The sequence below is a fragment of the Lithobates pipiens genome, unplaced genomic scaffold, assembly GCF_037356315.1.
Source record: "Lithobates pipiens isolate NorthernLeopardFrog02 unplaced genomic scaffold, aLitPip1_a1.2 Scaffold_27, whole genome shotgun sequence".
In the NCBI taxonomy this organism is placed as follows: domain Eukaryota; kingdom Metazoa; phylum Chordata; class Amphibia; order Anura; family Ranidae; genus Lithobates; species Lithobates pipiens.
This window is the reverse complement of record NW_027507788.1, coordinates 11,465,239-11,487,283: the sequence shown is the minus strand read 5'-3', so window position 1 is coordinate 11,487,283 and position 22,045 is coordinate 11,465,239. Positions and strand designations below refer to the sequence as shown.

General features: G+C 41.4%; 1 long non-coding RNA gene across 1 annotated transcript; it reads left to right on the top strand.

Moving 5' to 3' along the window:
- The first annotated feature begins 6,383 nt into the window (after window positions 1–6,383).
- Window positions 6,384–15,271, top strand: LOC143933088 (uncharacterized). The gene is made up of 4 exons (XR_013263006.1): window positions 6,384–6,475; window positions 9,067–9,121; window positions 10,299–10,337; window positions 14,959–15,271. It is a non-coding gene; the product is annotated as an uncharacterized LOC143933088 (long non-coding RNA).
- Window positions 15,272–22,045: the final 6,774 nt, after the last annotated feature.

Sequence of the window (22,045 nt, the reverse complement as noted above, 5' to 3'; positions counted from 1 at the left end):
CTCATGTAAGGGGGTGCTGATGGGACACTCTGTTGTAAGGGGGCTGCTGATGGGACACTCTGATGTAAGGGGGCTGCTCATGGGGCACTCTCATGTAAGGGGGTGCTGATTGGACACTCTGTTGTAAGGGGGCTGGTGATGGGACACTCTGATGTAAGTGGGTGCTGATGGGACACTCAAAATGTAAGTGGGCCGGTCTGGATGAAGTCCAGGGCCAAATTTCTGTCCCAGTCCAGCCCTGCTACTAACCCTAATATCCCCTGTTCTGCTTTGCGTTATTGAACTGTTGTATAACACAGACAGCTTAACAATAATTCAGAAGTCAAGAAACGTGAGACATCAGCTATAGTCTTGCTAAAACTTGCAGAGCTCTTGCTGTAGACTCACCACTACAACTTTGCTCTTGCTAGAGACTTGCCACCCAAATTTGCTATAAATTGCAAAAGTGTCATCTAGAACTCGTGCTTCAAGTGCTCTGCAAGTGTACAACTTGCCAGGGAAGATGTGCAGCAAGTTCACAAGACTTAACAATTCAACACTGCTACAAACGTGTGGCAAGTTAACCTTGCTATCTGTCTATTTGCACAAACACTTTACTTTTTGAATTTTTTTTTTGCTACTTTTGATTGGACATTTATTTCTATATACTTATTATCACTTTAATTCACATTTGCACTTTTGGAATTTTTTTGCACCGTTATATTTAAGATTATATATTAAGTTTATTTGATTATTGCACTTTTGAACATTGCACTTCATACCTATTCATTATTATTTCACTGAGTACGCGCCACATTATTTCCCTTTATTCATATCCTTGCTACCTGGAATAAATACCAAACTGTGGAAAGTATACATAAGATCATATTAAAGTTTTAGGATTATTTTATGAAAAATCTCTATAAGCCCCTGTACACACGGTCGGAGATTTCCACAACCAAATCCGTTGGATTTTGCCCGTCGGATTTTGTCCGTTGGATCTTGTTCGAAACTGTTGCATACACACGGTCGAACAAAGTTGGCGAAAAATCCGATCTTTCAGAACGTGATGACGTAATTTCGTTACGATGGGACTACGTTCAGGCTAGTAGCCAATAGCTTTGATGTAGGAATTTGATCTGAGCATGCGTGGCACTTGGTCCGATCAAAATTCTCTACACATGATCGGAGTATGTCCGATCGGCCCAGTTGGTCGGGAAATATTTCCAACATGTTGGAAAATTGGGTCCGACGGATATTCCGACGGAATCAGTCCCGATGCAGACCACACACAGTCGGATTATCCGACGACACGGTCCGATAGGACACATTCCGACGGATTCTCCGACCGTGTGTACAAGGGCTAAGGGATTTTTAATTCATTACTCACAGAGCGTAATGTTCAAAAAAAGCCACACGAGGGCGTCTGCACAACATAAATAATCACAGCTGGCTTTGTATAAGCAATAAAGTAATATGTCAATTTAAACTCTCATTAACCACTTAAGCCCCGGACCAATTTGCAGCCAAAGGACCAGGCCCCTTTTTTGCGATTCGGCACTGCATCGCTTTAACTGACAATTGCGCGGTCGTGCGACGTGGCTCCCAAACAAAATTTTCGCCCTTTTTTTTCCCACAAATAGAGCTTTATTTTGGTGGTATTTGATCACCTCTGCAGCTTTTATTTTTTTGTGCTATAAACAAAAATAGAGCGACAATTTTGAAAAAAATACAATATTTTTAACTTTTTGCTATAATAAATATCCCCCAAAAATATATAAAAAAAAACATTTTTTTCCTCAGTTTAGGCCGATACATATTCTTCTACATATTTTTGGTAAAAAAAATTGCAATTAGCGAATTATTGATTGGTTTGTGCAAAAGTTCTAGCGTTTACAAAATAGGGGATAGTTTTATAGCATTTTTATGAATTTTTTTTTTTACTAGTAATGGCGGCGATCAGTGATTTTTACTGTGACTGTGACATTATGGCGGACACATCAGACATTTTTGACACATTTTTGGGGCCATTGTCATTTACACAGCAATCAGTGCTATTTAAATGCACTGATTCCTGTGTAAATGACCCTGGTAGTGAAGGAGTTAACCACTAGGGGGGCGGGGAGGGGTTAAGTGTGTGTGTGTGTGTTTTTTTAACTGTAGGGGGCGTGGCTTGGCGTCTGACATCACTGATTGTCTTTCCCTATAATAGGGAACAGACGATCAGTGACAGGCTCAGTAGGAAGCACGGGGAGAGGCTTGTTTACACAGACCTCTCCTCGTTCTTCAGCTCTGTGACCCGATCGCGGGACACCGGCGGCAATCGGGTCCGCGGGTCCCGCGGCCATGGTCAGGGAGCTCAGGACCGGGTCGGGAGCGTTCCGCCGGAGCCGTGCTCCCGACCCACAGCTGGGCACATAAAGAACCACGTACAGGTACGTGATTGTGTCCAGCCATGCCATTCTGCCGACATATATGTGCAGGAGGCGGTCCTTAGGCAGATAAGCAATAAAGTAATATGTCAATTTAAACTCTGATTAAGAGAGCTGCACCATACAATATACAAAAAAAAAAAAAAAACTGTAATGAATGGTATGCTAACAAGTATACCATCATGGACTAACAATTAAAGTGGTTGCAAACCCACAAAAAACTAAACAAAAAACAAAAAAAACCTGCAAGACAAAGGCATAATGCGCTAGTATGCATAACATACTAACTCATTATAAAATACCTTAGATAGAAGCCCCCGCAGCAGTCCCAGCACACAGCTCCAGCCAACGACATCGCTCCCGAAGTAGCTTCCAGGTATCGCACTGTGATTGGCCAGAGCCGCGAGGATGTCACTTCCACGCATGGACACGGGAGCTGCCGGTAACGGCACACTGGCTGAAGCAACTGCATGAGCATATTTCTTGTAACTCCCATAAAATACCACCAAAGAACAACCCAAAATAATTTCTCCTAACAATCGCAGTGATACCACTTATGTGTTTGTTATTTGTTTTTTGTACCTGTAGTACAACCCAGAAACAATACTGTGCATTTCCCTTTTCTTTTTTTTATCCTACCTAAAACACACTGACACTGATATTAATTAAAACAATTGTTTAACAAAAATAAAATAAAAAATCCTGTTCAAATAATAATAATCTTTGACCCAAACACTAACCCTGGCACTGACCTAGATCAAACATTGATTTAGGCATTTTTGTTTTTCATTATTTTTATTTTATTATTATAATTGTATTTTTAATATTTTTCCACACTGTTTTTCTTTCTCTCTGCAAAGAGAGAGAAAGATACAATGTATCTTTCCTCTCCATTCACAGAGAGAGAAGCACAGGGACGGTAGCCAATCAGAAACTGTTTTATCGTCTGAGCACTGACCTTATATGAATTTTTTTAAATATTAATTTTTTAAAGATGCATTTTTTGATGTGTTGATTTTTACATGCACTTATTTTTTTTTAATCATTTTTATCATTTAAAAATCCATTTACAAATCCAGCATTTATGTATTGTACAATAAGCATAGACTGTTACACAAAGCAATAATAGAGTAGAACCATATGTTAGGTACATAGAGAATAGGACAACACAGCACTTATGGGCACTGATTGGTGGCACTGATAGGCACTGCTGCTCAAGCCCAGGGGCCCTGCCCAATAGGGGGCACCGCCCAGATACATGGCCCATGTACTCGGCTCGGCTCACAGTCACGCCCAGTCCTGCCCTATGATGGACATAACACAGGGACTGGGCGTGACTGTGAGCCGAGCCGAGTACACTTGGCTACTCTCGGCTCCGCTCGGGACTGCGAGAGGACCGAGAGCTGCCAAGAGGACCCGAGAGCCACCGAGATACACAGGACTCTGTATCCTGGCGGCGCCATTTTTAAACTTTAAGACTGCAAATGGCAAAGACTACACTGACAAGGCTGCAGATGATGGACAAGGCTGCAGATGGACACTGATAAGGCTGTATTGATGGGCGTTTAAATGTAAGTTTTATATGCCGATAAATACGGTAATGCATAGAAGGTAGGGCCCGAAAGTGACTCAAGCCCAGGGGCCCCCACCACCCTAAGTCCTGCCCTGCTGCTGAGGCTTTCTTGTAATCAGGGCATTGATGATCAGTGCCCTAAATACCTGCCCTGGTCTCCCCTGTGAGGAAATTCCCCTGATCGGCACTCCTAGCCACGCACTCTGTCAGTGTGAAGCAAGGAGAGCCTATTCACGGCACTTCCGTATTTACATATGACCGGTTGTGATTGGATACAGACGATCACATGGTTAAGGAGCCGTGTCATCGGCTCTTTACAGAGATCGGGATGGTGCTGGGTCCTAGCAACACGGTGCGGCCACGAACGCCACGCTGCATGTCAGCGGCTGTTCTGGTGCGCCGTCATATGATGTCCACCCAGAACGAGAGCCGCATCGTCCCCTCCGTAGGGGTGGGGGGTGGGAAGTGGTTAAACCACCATCACCTTCTGACTTACTGAAATGTTGGGCAAACAAAAAAGCTGAGCTTGGCCAATGTCCATTCATTTTGCAGTTTTTTTTTTCCAGAGAAAGGCAATTATTTTTTTTTTTTTGAAGGGTGCGATTCCTTCCAGACATTCTTAAATAAATTTGAATTAATTATCTGGATTAATATTACTCTCTTAGACCTCAGTAATTCTAATTTAAGATATTAGTTTGCAAGAAAATCACCCTGTGCTGTTTTACATTACATTTTTGTTTTTGCCACTGACGACTCATGAACTAAAGCCTTCCCTTCTTCAACTGATGGAAAATTGAGACTAAAATAGTATTTTTTACATTTAAGAGGGGCACAGCTAAAATCCTTATTATTAAAATACCCCCCCCCCACCCCACCATACATGCCATTGGGAAGTACAGTACAGATTTCAAAAACTTTGCTCCACCAGAACACAATGATAGCTTACCCTCCATAGACTTACCCTAAAACAAACTTTTTATGTTTCTTAAAAAAAAAATAAAATTACATTTTACAGTAAAACCTTGGATTGAGAGTAACTTGGTTTAAGAGCGTTTTGCAAGACAAGCAACATTTAAAAAAAAAAATGACTTGATATACAAGCGATGTCTTGATCTACAAGTAGCGTCATGTCACAACTAAGTATAAAAGAGAAGAGAGGCGCCCTGTACACACGGTCGGACATTCCGACGACAAAATCCGTTGGATTTTTTTCTGACGGATTTTGGCCCAAACTTGTCTGGCGTACACACGGTAGCACAAAGTTGTCGACAAATCCGATCGTTCAGAACGAGGTGACGTATATATCATGTACGACAGGACTATAAAGAAGGCAGTAGCCGATAGCTTTCGTCTCATCTCGTAATTTATGCTGAGCATGAGCGGCACTTTGCGCGTCGGATTTGACGACACGCGATCGGAAATTTAAACAATCAGATTTTGTTGTCGGAAAATTTTAGATCCGGCTCCCAAACTTTGTGTGTCGGAAATTCTGACGGGAAAAGTCCAATGGAGCCCGCACGCGATCGGAATTTCCGACAACACAATCCGATCGCACATTTTCCGTCGGAAAGTCCGACCGTGTGTACAGGGCATAAGTGTAGCAATGTGGTTACATTTAATAAAGGTACAACATTTAGCAACATATTGCTACACTTAGCCCTTGTACACACGGTCGGACATTCCGATGGAAAATGTCCGATCGGACCGTGTTCTCAGATATTCCGACCATGTGTGGGCTCCATCGGACTGTTTCCATCAGAATTTCCGACCGACAAAGGTTGTTTAAAGGCTGGCTATAAAATTTTCCGACAACATGATCCGATCGGACTTTTTCGATCATTTGTAGAGAATTCCGATCGGACAAAGTGCCATGCATGCTCAGATCAAATTCCTAGACCAAAGCTATTGGCTACTAGCCTGAACGTAGTCCCATCGTAACGAACGAATGTCACCACGTTCTGAACGATCGGATTTTCCGACAACTTTGTCCTACGGATTTTGTTGTCGGAATATCTGACAGTGTGTACAAGGGCTAAGAGGCGCCTCTCTTCTCTTTTATACTCTGGAGCTCCTGCTGAATTTTGCTTATAATCCCCTTGTGGAGGCTTCTATTTGTGGATGGAACATTTTATGGTTACACAACCAATCACATCGCTATAATCTTTTTATATGGACCATAAACTGCAGGACCTTTGAATAAATGGTTGCGGAACGAATCATTTGCATTTCCATTATTTCTTATGGGGAAATTTGCTTTGATATACAAATACTTTGGATTACAAGCATGTTTTTGGAACGAATTATGCTCACAGTCCAAGGTTTTACTGTATACTCCTCCTGATAGACATTTCCCAATGAATGTGCAAATAATCCATCACACCACAACTGGACTGGATCCCTCCCCCCTCAATCTAGTATAAAATCATGTAAATACTGAGTTTGTGATTTTCATTTTCCTACCTAGAGGGACAGAGAACACCACTCGGGGACTGTAAGTACACACTCACCTTCAGGTTCTCCAGAATACTTTAGAATACTTTATTAACCCCTTAATTTATTTTATAAGGGAAATGATTAGGATACAAGATACAACATCACAATAAGGAACGGAACAAGACACATTGGTGAAGATTTACTAAAACTGGTGCACAAAGAATCTGGTACAGCTGTGCATGTTAACCAATCAGCTTCTAACTTAAAGGGGTTGTAAAGGTAAGTGTTTTTTCATCTTGATGCATCCTATGCATTAAGGTGAAAAAGACCTGTCAGTGACCGGCCCCCCAGCCCCCCCCCCCCCCCCCCGCGGCCATTTTACTTACCTGAGCCCTCGAACTTGTCCCACAGGGACGTGCTGTCTCTCTGCCAGGGGGTTCTTGGCTGTTGATTGGATAAATTGATAGCAGCACAGCCATTGGCTCCCACTGCTGTCACTCAAATCCAATGACGCGGTCACCGCGGGGCGTGGCTGAGTTCTGCATTCGGCGTCTATGGACGCAGAATGCTGAACTCAGGAGCACACCCGCAAGTTAATCCCCCGGAAGAGCGCTTCTCCCAGGGGGTTATCTCATGTGGGGAGGAGCCAAGAGAGCTGTCGAGGGACCCCAGAAGAGCAGGTTCGGGGGCCACTCTGTGCAAAACGAGCTGCACAGTGGAGGGAAGTATGATATGTTTGTTATTTTTTTTTTAAACATGAACCTTTAGTATCACTTTAAGCTCTTTCAATTAAGCTTTGCCAATAAAACGTAGAAGCTGATACCATGTTACCATGCACAGCCTTACCAGATTCTTTGTGCGCCAGTTTTAGTAAATTTCCCTCTTTGACACAATACAATTACCAATAACAGAAATTAGTATCAAATACAACTAAATTGTAACTGTTCTCTAGTAAACTATCCAGACACATCAGATACAAACACAAACTGATCTGTGGAAACTCTTCTATCATCCTTCCATTGTTCTCTATGACAATATAGATATTTTCCTGTCTGGAGGAGATCTTATTCTGTAATAACTGGAAACAAAGTAACAAGTCCAAGGAATGTGCAGACTAGAATTCTGTTCTATCAGTTCTATTATTAGATAGAAAGTCTGAGAGTTTTTAGTGAGTTTAGCTCTAACAAATATTTACAAGTAAAAAGTCAATAATGTGTCACAAGGTAAGCAAATTGAAAAGTGACTCCACACGGCATCAGATTTCTCACTTTTTCTTTTTTTTTTTTGTTAAACTATCGCTGGAAACAGGTGGAAGTGATTTTAAAAGAATTCTATGATTTTGTTTAACATTTCCTCTTTTTTTTTTTTTTTTTTTTTTTTTAATTACAAAGAAACAGAAAATTACAAAGAAACAGGGAGCAACTGATGGGGAGGGAAACACCATTAACATTTATATAATAATCTTCTTTGGAGCCCAGGATCTCCCCTTATTATTATACTATAGATCCCTACTTGTCATGTAGACAGATTCACAAAGATATAACAGACTTATTGATGTATCTTTTTATACAGATACATTATATAAAGGAAGAACTGCAATTTTATCATAACTTTGTTCAGTTTGCTACATCAAAAGAAGAGAATTATAAAATATATTATACATAAATATAATCATTGTATAATAATGCCACTGATAACAGACCCAATAAACTAAAGAATGGTAGGAGAGTTCCTTTAGATTGGATATAAAAAGGTTCAAATATATTTATAACTGTGTTAAATCTCATTTATGACAAGTAGTAGTAATATTAACTATATTACTATACTCTGTGTGTGTATATATATAGAGATCTCTCTCTTTCCCCCTCTCTCTCTCTCTCTCTCTCTCTCTCTCTTTATATATATATATATATATATATATATATATATATATATATATATATATATATAGAGAGAGAGAGAGAGAGAGAGAGAGAGAGAGATAGATATATAGATCTATATATAATCTATATACACACACATACAGGTCAGGACTGCACACACTCAACATGTGGCTCATATATATATATATATATATATATATATATATATATAGATCTCTCTCTCTCTCTCTATAGATATAGATATAGAGATAGATATAGATCTCTATCTCTCTATATAGATATAGATATAGATCCCTCTCTCTCTCTCTATAGATATAGATCTCTCTCTCTCTCTCTATAGATATAGATATAGATCTCTCTCTCTCTCTCTCTATAGATATATAGATATAGATAAAGATATAGGTATATATATATAGATATAGATATATTGATATATAGATATAGATATAGATATATATCTATATATCTATATATACACATACAGGTCAGGACTGCACATACCCAACATGGGTGATAGATATACATATAGAGATAAATAGATAGATAGATAGATAGATAGATAGATAGATAGATAGATAGATAGATAGATTGTATATAGCGATCTATGTTTGTTGCATAATAATGGCATTGAATGACAGACAACAGAGATAGGAAGGAGAGAAAAGGAGAATTCAGCAACAGGCAGCATGTATTAAAGAACAACTTGCACCTTTTTCCAGAGACAGATTTATTTATTTATTTATTTATGTATTTATTTATTTTTTAGCTACCTAAAGGCATAAAGATGAGAATCACCAACATTCTTCTTGTTGTTACTTTGGGTGAGTAAGCACTACACAGACATGTTTCTATTGGCTGAGAAGGTACTGGAGAGGTGGGGCAGCTATAATCTTAGGATTTTTAGACCAAAAGGATGTCGGTAAGGGACACTTCAGAGACAGATGTAAAAAAAAAAAACACAGATTTTTTTCATACTGTCCCTGGTTTTACTGAGGCTGGAAACCCTGATGGGGCCACCTAGTGGCCCGGGGGCCCTCGGGCACTGCCCGAGGGGCCGAATGGTCAGTCCGCCCCTGGATATGTTTTATAACAGAAAGTAAAAAATATATTATTTTTTTCAAAAATGTTGGTCTTTTTTCATTTATATAGCAAAAAAAAAAAAAAAAAGTGGTGATAAAATAACATCAAAACAAAGCTCTATTTTTGTGGGAAAAAAATATATATAAACTTTGTTTGGGTACAGTGTAGCAATTACTACTTAATATAACGCATTAACGAATAACAAAAAATTGGCTGGTCATGAAGGGAGTACCGGTAAATCTTCTGGAGTGGAATTGGAAACACTACAGTAATATATACACACTATACTTCCCTTTTATTTATGTATTTATTATAAATAAATAAAAAATCTATATATTAATTCTGTATTTATATATATATATATATATATATATATACACACATACACATATATAGCTGTGCTGTCATAACCATTGCAAAAGACCATTATGCTCGGCTCTCATTGGCTCTCATTACTGATATGAATAGTCATTATTGCAATGAGGAATGAGAATGAACTTGAGCCTATGGTGAGAAGGACCTTTCTAAAAATCCATAAAACAACGTGGCATCCTTTCATTCCTAACACACTACCCAGTCCATATCCAGTGGCAGCCACTCATGCAGGGCACACAGGCGCCGCCCCCCTCTAATCTACATGCGGAGTGCTGGATGCATGTATTTCAATGGGGGGGAGGGGGGTTTGAAGCACATGATCAGAGCCAGAGGCTCTAATTGGCCTCAACATACCCACTTGTGTGACAATAGTGAATGAATATTCGCTATTGTCTTCCCGATTCTCTTCAAAGCCAATCAGGAAGCAGTTCCCGTGACCTAATTGGCCAGGGAGTCTTAGGACCAATCAAAACAACAAATTGGCTGTACATATTGTGCTTTTTCAGAACTGATTGAACTCTTCTCTTCTGTCTCTCTTTACAGCGCTGATTGCAGTGTGCCAGGCCCATCCAGGGGGTCACGGTAAGTCAGCAGGCAGCGGAGTCACAATAGCAATCTACTACAATCACCAAATACAACTAAAGTCTACATGAAAGCCCAACCAAACTTACATATGAAATCAGATAAATACATTCCAGGATCATCAACACAAATAGTGTGCAAAGCCTTGTTTTCTTTACAAAGTAGCCACAGCCTGAGTAGAAAATCCTATCCTCTGCCAGCATGTTGAAAAAAAGGATCCTTGTTCTCTGTGGGGAAGCAGTATTGAACTGCTTGAAAATACATATATAAATTTCGGCATCATCAAAACTATGGCAAGCCACAGACCAGGGGTAGGCAACCTGGGGCAATCCAGCTGTTGCAGAACTACAAGTCCCATCATGCCTCTGGAAGTAGTTGTAACTGCCAGCCTTGCAATGACCCATGGGAAATGTAGATCCCACGTTGCCTATCCCTGCCATAGACTATATCATTTTCTTTCCTTCCACGATAGTTGAAAGAAATTAAAATTGCTCAATTCCCCCATCAACACGCTTTCCTACTCCTATCTAGTGGTGGCTGCTCATTAGGGCCACATGGGCACTGCCCCCCCAATCCATGTGCCCGGCCCCCTAATCTACATGCAGGGTGCCGGAAGCATGGATAAATATTCTATAAAACTAATCAAGTTTATTAGCATTGGTTAACCACTTTGTGCCGGGAGGGCGTCCAGGGACATCCTTGACTTTGCAGGGGGATATCTGAATGATGCCTGCAGCTACAGACCTCATTCAGATATCAGCTTTTTCAGCCGGCGATTCCCTACACCATAGTAATGATCATAGTGGCAGTTCCACTGCTTGCTCATTCTTATGGGTGGTGGAAGGGTATGCCCCCCTCCCGTTGCCCTCCGGTGCTTCTACCGACTCACGGCTTCCATCGTTGAGTTGGAGAACGGATCCGCCGGCCCTGTATGGTGATCATAGAGATTTCCAGCAGACCAGATAGTCGCCGGAGTCTCTATGATCATTCAGAAAAAAAAAAAAAAACTATCACAGCTTCCCAGCCAAGGCAGCACCTTTTTTTTTTTGAATGCAGAGGCCGGGCGTGACATCATAACATTGCGCCCGGCCTCTGCATTCAAAAAAATGACGCCGCCTCGGCTGGGAATCCGTATTAGTTTTTTTGTTTTTGATTTTAGGCTTCCCAGCCTGGAGGTGAGATGTGGGGTCTTATTGACCCCATATCTTACTGTAAAAAGGGCCGATCGTGCCATATTCCTATTACAAGGGATGTTTACATTCCTTGTAATAGGAATAAAAGTGATAAAAAAAGTGATAAAAGTGTTTGTTTTTTTTAAGTGTCAAACTAAAAAAATTAAATTCAAATTAATAATAAAAAAAAATTTTTAAAACGCCCCTGTCCCCGCGAGCTCGCACGCAGAAGCCCACGCATAGTTAAGTCCCGCCCACATATGAAAACGGTGTTCAAACCACACATGTGAGGTATTGCCGCGAACATTAAAGAGAGAGAAATAATTCTAGCCCTAGACCTCCTCTGTAACTCAAAACATGTAACCAGTAAAAAAAATAGAAAACGTTGCCTATGGGGATTTTTAAGTATCAAAGTTTGGCGCCATTCCACGAGCGTGCGCACTTTTGAAGTGTGACATGTTAGGTATCTATTTACTCGCTGTAACTTCATCTTTCAGATTATGCAAAAAATTGGGCTAACTTTAATTATTATTATTATTATACAGGTTTTATATAGCACCAACAGTTTGCTCAGCGCTTTACCACCTGAGGGCAGACATTACAGTTACATTACAGTTTGGTACAAGAGGAATCAGAGGGCCCGGCTCGTTAGAGCTTACAATCTAATTTTTTTAGTTTTTTAAGCATGAAACTGTTTTTTCTTTTCCAATAAAAAGTGTTCGAAAAATTGCTGCACAAATACCGTGTGAGATAAAAAGTTGCAATGACCACCACTGTATTCTCTAGGGTCTTTGCAAAAAAAATATATGTAATGTTTGGGAGTTCTATGTAATTTTCTTGCAAAAAAATATGAATTTTACATGTAGGAGAGAAATGGCAGAATTGGCCTGGGTGTGAAAAAACAAAAATTGATACATATTATTATTATTATTATACAGTATTTATATTGCGCCAACAGTTTACGCAGCCCTTTACAACATGAGAGCAGACAGTACACTTACAATACAAATCAATACAGGAGGGATCAGAGAGACCAGCTCATTAGAGCTTACAATCTAGAAGGGAGGGTCAAGTGGAAAGAAAAGGTAATCACGCTACAGGTAGTGAGTGTCCATAACAGCGATGGTCAGAGCAAGATGTTTGATCCCGACATGTTTTGCCAAACTTGGCTTCTTCAGGGGATATCACAGACCATCTAATGTACATTTTCCATGTATTTTATTGAATCAATTTTTGTCTTTTTTATCCAATGCCAATAAACTTGATTCATTTTATATAAAGTTGATCTCTCTATGATAGTTGGCACCTTAAAAATCCCATTAAGGTCTTTGGTTGCTCTATGTTAAATTCATGGGGATGAGGTGTGGAATATTAGATTGTCACCCAAATGCCATATCAGTCTATATGTTAGGTATCTATTTACTTGGTGTAACATCATCTTTCACATTTTATAAAAAAAAAAAAAAAATGGGGTAAATATTGTTTTTTTTTGTTGTTTTTTTAATCACTAAAGTGTATTTCTTCCAAAAAATTGTGTTTGCAAAACTGCTGTGCAAATACCGGGCGACATAAAAAACAAAATTGAAATTTTATTCCCTATGGTCTCTGATAAAAAAAAAAAAAATGTATAATGTTTGGGTGTTCTAAGAAATTTTCTTTCAAAAAATACTGATTTAAACAAAAAGTGCCAGAAAAATGCCTGCTCGGCAAACAGTGGCATCATCCATATCCAGAAATTGAAGTATTGAAGTGTTTAGTATAATTTTAATGTTTGGGGGCTTTTATGTGTAGGTTTGTGAATGGTATTATAAATTGTTTCACATTTAATCTTTTGCCATGCACAGTGGTGTAGTGGTTAGCACTCTCACCTAGCAGTAAGAAGCGTCACTGGTTCAAATCCCAACCACGACACTACCTGCCTGGAGTTTGCATGTTCTCCCTGTGCCTGTGTGGGTTTACTCCGGTTTCCTCCCACGCTCCAAAGACATGCAGGTGGGTTAATTGACTTCTGTGCAAAATTGGCCCTAGTATATGAATGGGGACCTTGGATTGGGGGCTCCTTGAGGGTAGGGACTGATGTGAGTGTGCAATGTACAGGGATAGGGACAATTGTAGACACTCAGGTTGGACTGGTGTCTTTATTCAACCTTACTAACTATGTATAACGCATATGTGCGGTGGCAGAGAGGGTGGGCTTCAACAACCACACGCGGCCATCAGCAGCTGAGGTTTTTATGCTTAGAGCGTGCTCACATGGGCATCTGCAGAACTTTTTTCAAGGGGGGGCACCATTTTAGGGTCACCCGTGCACTGCCCCTTTTCGACAATGTCATTATCACATTATCAAGGTCAGAGACTGCAGATATAGTATAGTCTGTAGGATAAGTAATAGATAATGGTCAACAGGCCCTCTTACCAGACCCCGCAAAACTACAGCAGTAATCCCTCCGACTGGATGATCACTCACTCTGGGTTCCCCAGGGGCGACTCTGGTCAGTAGTGTATCATGTCTGTACCCTGGTAGTGGCTTTGTCTTTTTCTCTCTGGTGGCTCTGGGCAGTGTGGCTCTCTCTGGTGGAACTGGGCAGTATGGCTCTCTCTCTCTCTCTGGCTTCCACCCAGTACACGCCTCATTCTTTGTCCTGTAGCACTCTCTCCCTCAGATTTTTTCCAGGCTGCAGTCTCTCAATCTCTCTTGATCGAGCTGTAGCCTCCTCCCTGTGGAAAATGGGGCTGCCAATCTTCGGGACTACATGTCCCATGATGCTCTCCTCTCCTAGTCTCCTTTGAGTGGCCCTCAATTATGGCCAATGGGGAGGGAACAGAGTGGGCAGGAATCTGGGTGAGAACTTAGTGAGAGCCACCTTCTCTTCTCTCTGACAGGAGAAAGGGGGGGGGGGGGGCGAGCTGGGGAAAAGTCTGATAGCCCGCAGCTCGCCTTTCTTCTGTCACAGCTCTGCCGAGTTTTCTGCTGGACTGACCAGGGAAAAGAGCCTGAAGTCACATTACACTGATGGAGGGGCTTTACAGCACCCTGATGGTTTCACCCCACTAGTGGGTGGCACCCACATGCGGGCTGCCCACTCCCCAATAATGACACAACTGTGCTAAATTTAAGATCCAATCCCTGATTCCAAGGGGGGGCACTTGACCCCTCTTGCCCATACCTGCGGACGCCCATGCGTGCTCATTACATGCACAGTGACCGAGTTGCCATAGACAACTTTTGCTATCTGGTAATGAAGGGGAGCAAGTGGGGTGGCCTCCTGATCATGCGACCATTATGATAGCCAATCACAGTGTTCATGTGTTCAGGCAGTCCTTCTACTCCCCCCCGGGGTATAAAGACCCCATTAAAGGGATGATGCTGGGGCTGGGAGGGAAGGGATTAAAAAAATGCTTTGCTTTAGTGGTCTTGTAACAGATGCTTTCTCGTTCCTTCTCCACAGGACGTGAGTGCGAGCACCCTCACCAGGTTTGGAACTCGTGTGGGACTGCCTGTCCGGACAATTGTCAAAACTATAGAGATGTAAATAGACCCTGCATAATGATGTGTGTACCAGGCTGCTTCTGCCGGAAACCATACATCTTCAAAAATGGAGACTCTGGCCCCTGCACCCATTGGAAGTTATGTTCAAGAACATACACTGAATACTATGAACGTGCCTAATGCCATCTGGAAAGGGGCACAAACCCGTGTATGACACATGAGAAAACATTGTACGTACCATTTGTCTGAAAAATAAAGACCCGTACATCCTGCTGAAACGTGTCCTGAGCTTTCAATTAAAGGGAAACTATCATTTCGTGGGAGCTAATTTCCTGATGTTTTATTTATTACTATTTATAAAAACTATTTAATTTGTTTAACTAAGGAATTATTTATTACACAGGAGGCCCCCATGAGACCAGTATCACAGAACGCTATGGGGTTCTGTAAAGAAACAGCACAGTAGAAATCATGGTCGGTACAAGGGGTGGGCAAGAGGGGTGGCTGCCTTGGGCACTATCGTATCATGTGAGGTGGGGGGAGGGACACCACAAGGAGATTGGAAGGGGGGATTTGTGTTAACAAGGGGAATTTGGGGGTGGCAGGGGGTAAGAATTATTCTAATAGGGCAAATTGCTAGGAGTGTTAGGAGTGGTGATTTGGGGGATTTATGTTGAGAAGGGGGATGAGGGAAGAGGATTTGTGTTGGGAGGGGAGATTTGAGGGGTTTGAGCTATAAAAGTAATATGGTAGAGGGGAAATATTTTTTTTGGGGGGGGTGGAATGTGTGCTAGTAGGGATGATTGGTGGGGAAATTTGTGCCAGGATGGGGGATAGGGGGAGGGGAGTTTGTGCTGAAAGGGGGGTGGGGGGGTTGGAGTGGGGGGGCAGAGGATTTGTGCTTAGAGGGGAAATTTGAATGGTAGAGCTTTTGCGCTAGGAGGGGGAAGACTTTTTTTTGCAGGGGGGATTTATGCTAGGGGCATATGTGGAGAGAAAGGATTTTATTTTTTTGGGAGGGAGCAATTTGGCATGTTTGCCCTGGGCTCTAGATGACCTTGTCCTGGCACTACTAGAAATGGTTTGTTTCAGGTCGCCTCTCTACAATTGAATCACCTTATGGTAAACAGCATGACTGGAGGAATATGCACTACTGGCCAGTGACGTCACTAGGGTTGGCGTCACCTGGTGTGGTAAAACATGGTGTCATCCCCCCAATTATAATTTGGAGGCAGATTCTGGCTAAGCACATTAACAGGTGTATATCAGAGCTTTCCCCATGACCACCCTCCCTAGGAATGTCAGAAACTTGTGTGTGGGGGAGGTTTCAACTAGGGACATGTGTCAGTAGAGGGTATCATCCTTATATTGAATATGTAGTAAGAGAGTAGGTGGTAGGACCTTAAATACCCCTCAAGCGATCACAAAGATACAACAATATAAAAAAATTTACAAAACTTTATTTTTACCAGTAAAATATATAAAAACACATACTGCGTATAATTGCTTGCATATTACTACCAATATTCATAATTTGTTGGGGGGACATACTAAAACATTTAATGTGAAAATGGCTTAATGTAGCTTAACATGTAATAAAGTTTTTAACTTTCCAAACCTATCTTAGATGTTTCATGTATTTCAGTGTTCCACAAGGCAATCTAGGGACATTAAGCTTGTTTTTTGGGGAGCTTAATGTGGCTCAACGTACAAAAAAAGGCCTTAAATGTTAACCATTCTATGTCTAAAGATAGACTATATCTATGCCAACATATTCTGAAAATTTTAGCTCATTTGGTAAATCACCAATATTTGCAATATTTTAAACTTTTTGCTATAATAAATATCCCCCAAAAATATATAAAAAAACATTTTTTTCCTCAGTTTAGGCCGATACATATTCTTCTACATATTTTTGGTAAAAAAAATTGCAATTAGCGAATTATTGATTGGTTTGTGCAAAAGTTATAGCGTTTACAAAATAGGGGATAGTTTTATAGCATTTTTATGATTTTTTTTCTTTTACTAGTAATGGCGGCGATCAGCGATTTTTATTGTGACTGCGACATTGCAGCGGACACATCGGACATTTTTGACACATTTTTGGGACCATTGTCATTTATACAGCAATCAGTGCTATATAAATGCAGTGATTCCTGGGTAAATGACACTGGCAGTGAAGGGGTTAACCAGGGGGTGGCAGTGTAGGGGTTAAGTGTTCCTAGGGGTGTGTTACTAGCTGTTGGGGGCTGGGCTTTCATTTAGTGAACACTGATCTCTGCTTGTGACTGCAACATTATTGCGGACACATCGGAGATTTTTGACACATGTTTGGGACCATTGTCATTTATACAGCAATCAGTGCTATTTAACCACTTGACCACTGGGCACTTAAACACCCTTAATAACCAGACCAATTTTCAGCTTCTGGTGCTCTCACATTTTGAATGACAATTACTCAGTCATGCAACACTGGACCTATATGAAATTTTTGTCCTTTTTTTCACACAAATAGAGCTTTCTTTTGATGGTATTTAATCACCTCTCAGTTTTTTATTTTTTGTGCTATAAAAGAAAAAAGTCCGAAAATTTGGCGAAAAAATGAATTTTTCTTTGTTTCTGTTATAAAATTTAGCAGATTAGTAATTTTTTCTTCATAAATTTTGGCCAAAATTTATACTACTACATATCTTTGGTAAAAATAAGTACAAATTGGTGGATATTATTTGGTCTTTGTGAAAGTTATAGAGTCCACAAGCTATGGTGCCAATATCAGAAAATTGATCACACCTGAAGGACTGACGGCCTATTTCAATTCTTGAGACCCTAACATGCCAGAAATGTACAAATACCCCCCAAATGACCCCTTTTTGGAAAGAAGACATTCCAAGGTATTTAGTAAGATACATGATGAGTTTTTTGAAGTTGTCATTTTTTCCCACAATTCTTTGCAAAATCAAGAATTGTTTTCCCTTTTTTTTCCCACAAAATTGTCATATTATCAGGTTATTTCTCACACACAGCATATGCATACCACAAATTACACCCAAAAACACATTCTGCTATTACTCCCGAGTACGGCGATACCACATGTGTGAGACTTTTACACAGTGTGGCCACATACAGAGGCCCAACATGCAGGGAGCGCCATCAGGCGTTCTGGAGCACCCAGGCCAATTCTGACATTTCTCTCCTACATGTAAAAATCATCATTTATTTGCTAGAAAATTACAGAGAACCCCAAAACATTATATATTTTTTTTAGCAAAGACCCTGGAGAATACAATGGTGGTCGTTGCAAATTTTTATCTCACACGGTATTTGCGCAGCAATTTTTCTAACGAATTTTTTTGGGGGAAAAAACTGTTTTGTGCTTAAAAAAAACAAAAAAAACAGTAAAGTTAGCCCAATTTTTGCATAAAGTGAAAGATGAAGTTATGCGTAAATAGATATCGAACATGTCACTCTTCAAAATTGCACATGCCCGTGGAATGGCGCCAAACGTCGCTACTTAAAAAATCCCCATAGGCGACGCTTTAATTTTTTTTTTACTGGTTACATGTTTTGAGTTGCAGAGGAGGTCTAGGGCTAGAATTATTGCTCTCGCTCTAACGTTCGCGGCAATACCTCACATGTGTGGTTTGAACACCGTTTTCATATGTGGGCGGGGCTTACGTATGCGTTCGCTTCTGCATGCGAGCACATGGGGACAGGGGCGCTTTAAAAAAAAAAATTTCTTTTTTATTGTTCATTTTACTTTATTTATTTTAGTTTGACATTTTTTTCCCCAAAAATAAATTTTTGATCACTTTTATTCCAATTGCAAGGAATGTAAACATCCCTTGTAATAGGAATATGGGGTGACAGGTCCTCTTTACAGTGAAATCTGGGGGTCAATATGACTGAAAAAAAAAAAAAAAAGATTCTGGTTTTGATCGTACTGGCGAGTTGGTAGAAGCACCGGAGGGCGGTGAGGGGTGGGGGGGGGGGCGTCTATGGCTGGGTATTGCAGGGTATCACCGAGTATGGCTGGGTATCACAGAGTATGGCTGGGTATCTCCGAGCATGGCTGGGTATGGCAATTTATGGCAGGGTATTGCAGGGGTATTGGCGGGGTATTGGCGGGGTATTGGGGGGTATTACAGAGTATTGGGGGGTACTGCAGAGTAATGGCGGGTACTGCAGAGTAATGGCGAGTACTGCAGAGTAATGGCAGGGTACTGCAGAGTAATGGGGGGTACTGCAGAGTAATGGCGGGTACTGCAGAGTAATGGCGGGTACTGCAGAGTAATGGGGGGTACTGCAGAGTAATGGCAGGATACTGCAGAGTAATGGGGGGTACTGCAGAGTATTGGGGGGTACTGCAGAGTAATGGCAGGGTACTGAAGAGTATTGGGGGGTACTGCAGAGTAATGGCGGGGTACTGCAGAGTAATGGCGGGTACTGCAGAGTATTGTGGGGTACTACAGAGTATTGGGGGGTACTGCAGAGTAATGGGGGGTACTGCAGAGTAATGTGGGGTACTGCAGAGTAATGGCAGGGTACTGCACAGTAATGGGGGGTACTGCAGAGTAATGGCAGGGTACTGCAGAATATTGCAGGGTATTGCAGAGTATTGACAGGGAATTGAGGGGTTAAATTAGGTGAGCAGCGATGTGGGCACTGCAGATGCAGCCCACATCGCTGCTGACACCGATCTCTTTCCCCTCCGCTGTACCGATCGGTACAGAGAGAGGGAGGGAGGAACCGACGTCATAACATGACGCCGGTTTGTTTACAAGTGATCACTCCGTCATTTGACGGAGCGATCACGTGGTAAACGGCCGCGACGATCCAGTGGACCCGGCGGTCACGGATGATCTCGTGTGCGCACCCCAGGGGGCGCGCGAGAGCAGAATTCTGGGAGGCCGTTAATTAACGGCCTCTCAGAGTTAAACAACCGCCCTGAAACCGTTAATCAGCAATGGGCGGTTGTTAAGTGGTTAAATGCACTGATTCCTGTGTAAATGACACTGACAATGAAGGAGTTAACCACTAGGGGCGAGGAGGGGTTATGTGCGACGTTATGTGTTTTTTTTTTATTGTAGGGGGCATGGCCTGGCATGTGACATCACTGATCGTCTTTCCCTATAACAGTGACGATCGGTGGCGATCGGTGACAGCCACAGTAGGAAGCACGGGGAGAGGTTGGTTTACACAGAGCTCTCCTCGTTCTTCAGCTCTGTGACCCGATTGCGGATCCGCTGGTCCCGCGGCCACGGTCACGGAGCTCAGGACCCACACGCTCCCGACCCACAGCTGGGCACTTAAAGAGCCATGTACAGGTACGTGATTGTGCCCAGCCGTGCCATTCTGCCGACATATGTGTGCAGGAGGCGGTCCTTAAGCAGATAAGCAATAAAGTAATATGTCAATTTAAACTCTCAATAAGAGAGCTGCACCATACAATATACAAAAAAAATGTAATCAATGGTATGGTAACAAGTATACCATCATGGACTAACAATTAAAGTGGTTGTAAACCCCAAAAAAACAAAACAAAAAACAAAAAAAAACCCTGCAAGACAAAGGCATAATGCGCTAGTATGCATAGCATACTAACTCATTATGAAACACCTTAAAAAGAGCATTTTGCAAGACAAGCAACATTTAAAAAAAAAAATTGACTTGATATACAAGTGATGTCTTGATCTACAAGTAGCGTCATGTCACAACTAAGTATAAAAGACGCCCTGTACACACGGTCGGACATTCCGACGACAAAATCCGATTTTTTTCTGACGGATTTTGGCCCAAACTTGTCTTGCATACACACAGTAGCACAAAGTTGTCGGCAAATCCGATCGTTCAGAACGAGGTAACGTATATATATCATGTACGACGGGACTATAAAGAAGGCAGTAGCCGATAGCTTTCGTCTCGTCTCGTAATTTATTCTGAGCATGTGCGGCACTTTGCGTGTCGGATTTGTCTACACGCGATCGGAATTTAAACGATTGGATTTTGTTGTCGGAAAATTCTAGATCCGGCTCTCAAACTTTGTGTGTCGGAAATTCTGACGGGAAAAGTCCAATGGAGCCTGCACATGATCGGAATTTCCGAAAACACAATCTGATCGCACATTTTCCGTCGGAAAGTCCGACCGTGTGTACAGGGCATAAGTGTAGCAATGTGGTTACATTTAATAAAGGTACAACATTTAGCAACATATTGCTACACTTAGCCCTTGTACACACGGTCGGACATTCCGATGGAAAATGTCCGATCGGACTGTGTTGTCAGATATTCCGACCGTGTGTGGGCTCCATCGGACTGTTTCCATCAGAATTTCCGACCGACAAAGTTTTAGAGCTGGGCTATAAAATTTTCCGACGGATTTTGTTGTCGGAATGTCCGACCGTGTGTACAAGGGCTAAGAGGCGCCTCTCTTCTCTTTTATACTCTGGATCTCCTGCTGAATTTTGCTTATAATCCCCTTGTGGAGGCTTCTATTTGTGGACGGAACATTTTATGGTTACACAACCAATCACATCGCTATAATCTTTTTATATGGACCATAAACTGCAGGACTATTGAATGAATGGTTGCGGAACGAATCATTTGCATTTCCATTATTTCTTATGGGGAAATTTGCTTTGATATACAAGTGCTTTGGATTACAAGCATGTTTTTGGAACAAATTATGCTCACAGTCCAAGGTTTTACTGTATACTCCTCCTGATAGACATTTCCCAATGAACGTGCAAATAATCCATCACACCACAACTGGACTGGATCCCTCCCCCCTCAATCTAGTATAAAATCATGTAAATACTGAATTTGTGATTTTCATTTTCCCACCTAGAGGGACAGAGAACACCACTCGGGACTGTAAGTACACACTCACCTTCAGGTTCTTCAGAATACTTTAGAATACTTTATTAATCCCTTTATTAAAAGGAAATGATTAGGATACAAGATACAACATCACAATAAGGAACGGAACAAAACACATTGGTGAAGATTTACTAAAACTGGTGCACAAAGAATCTGGTACAGCTGTGCAT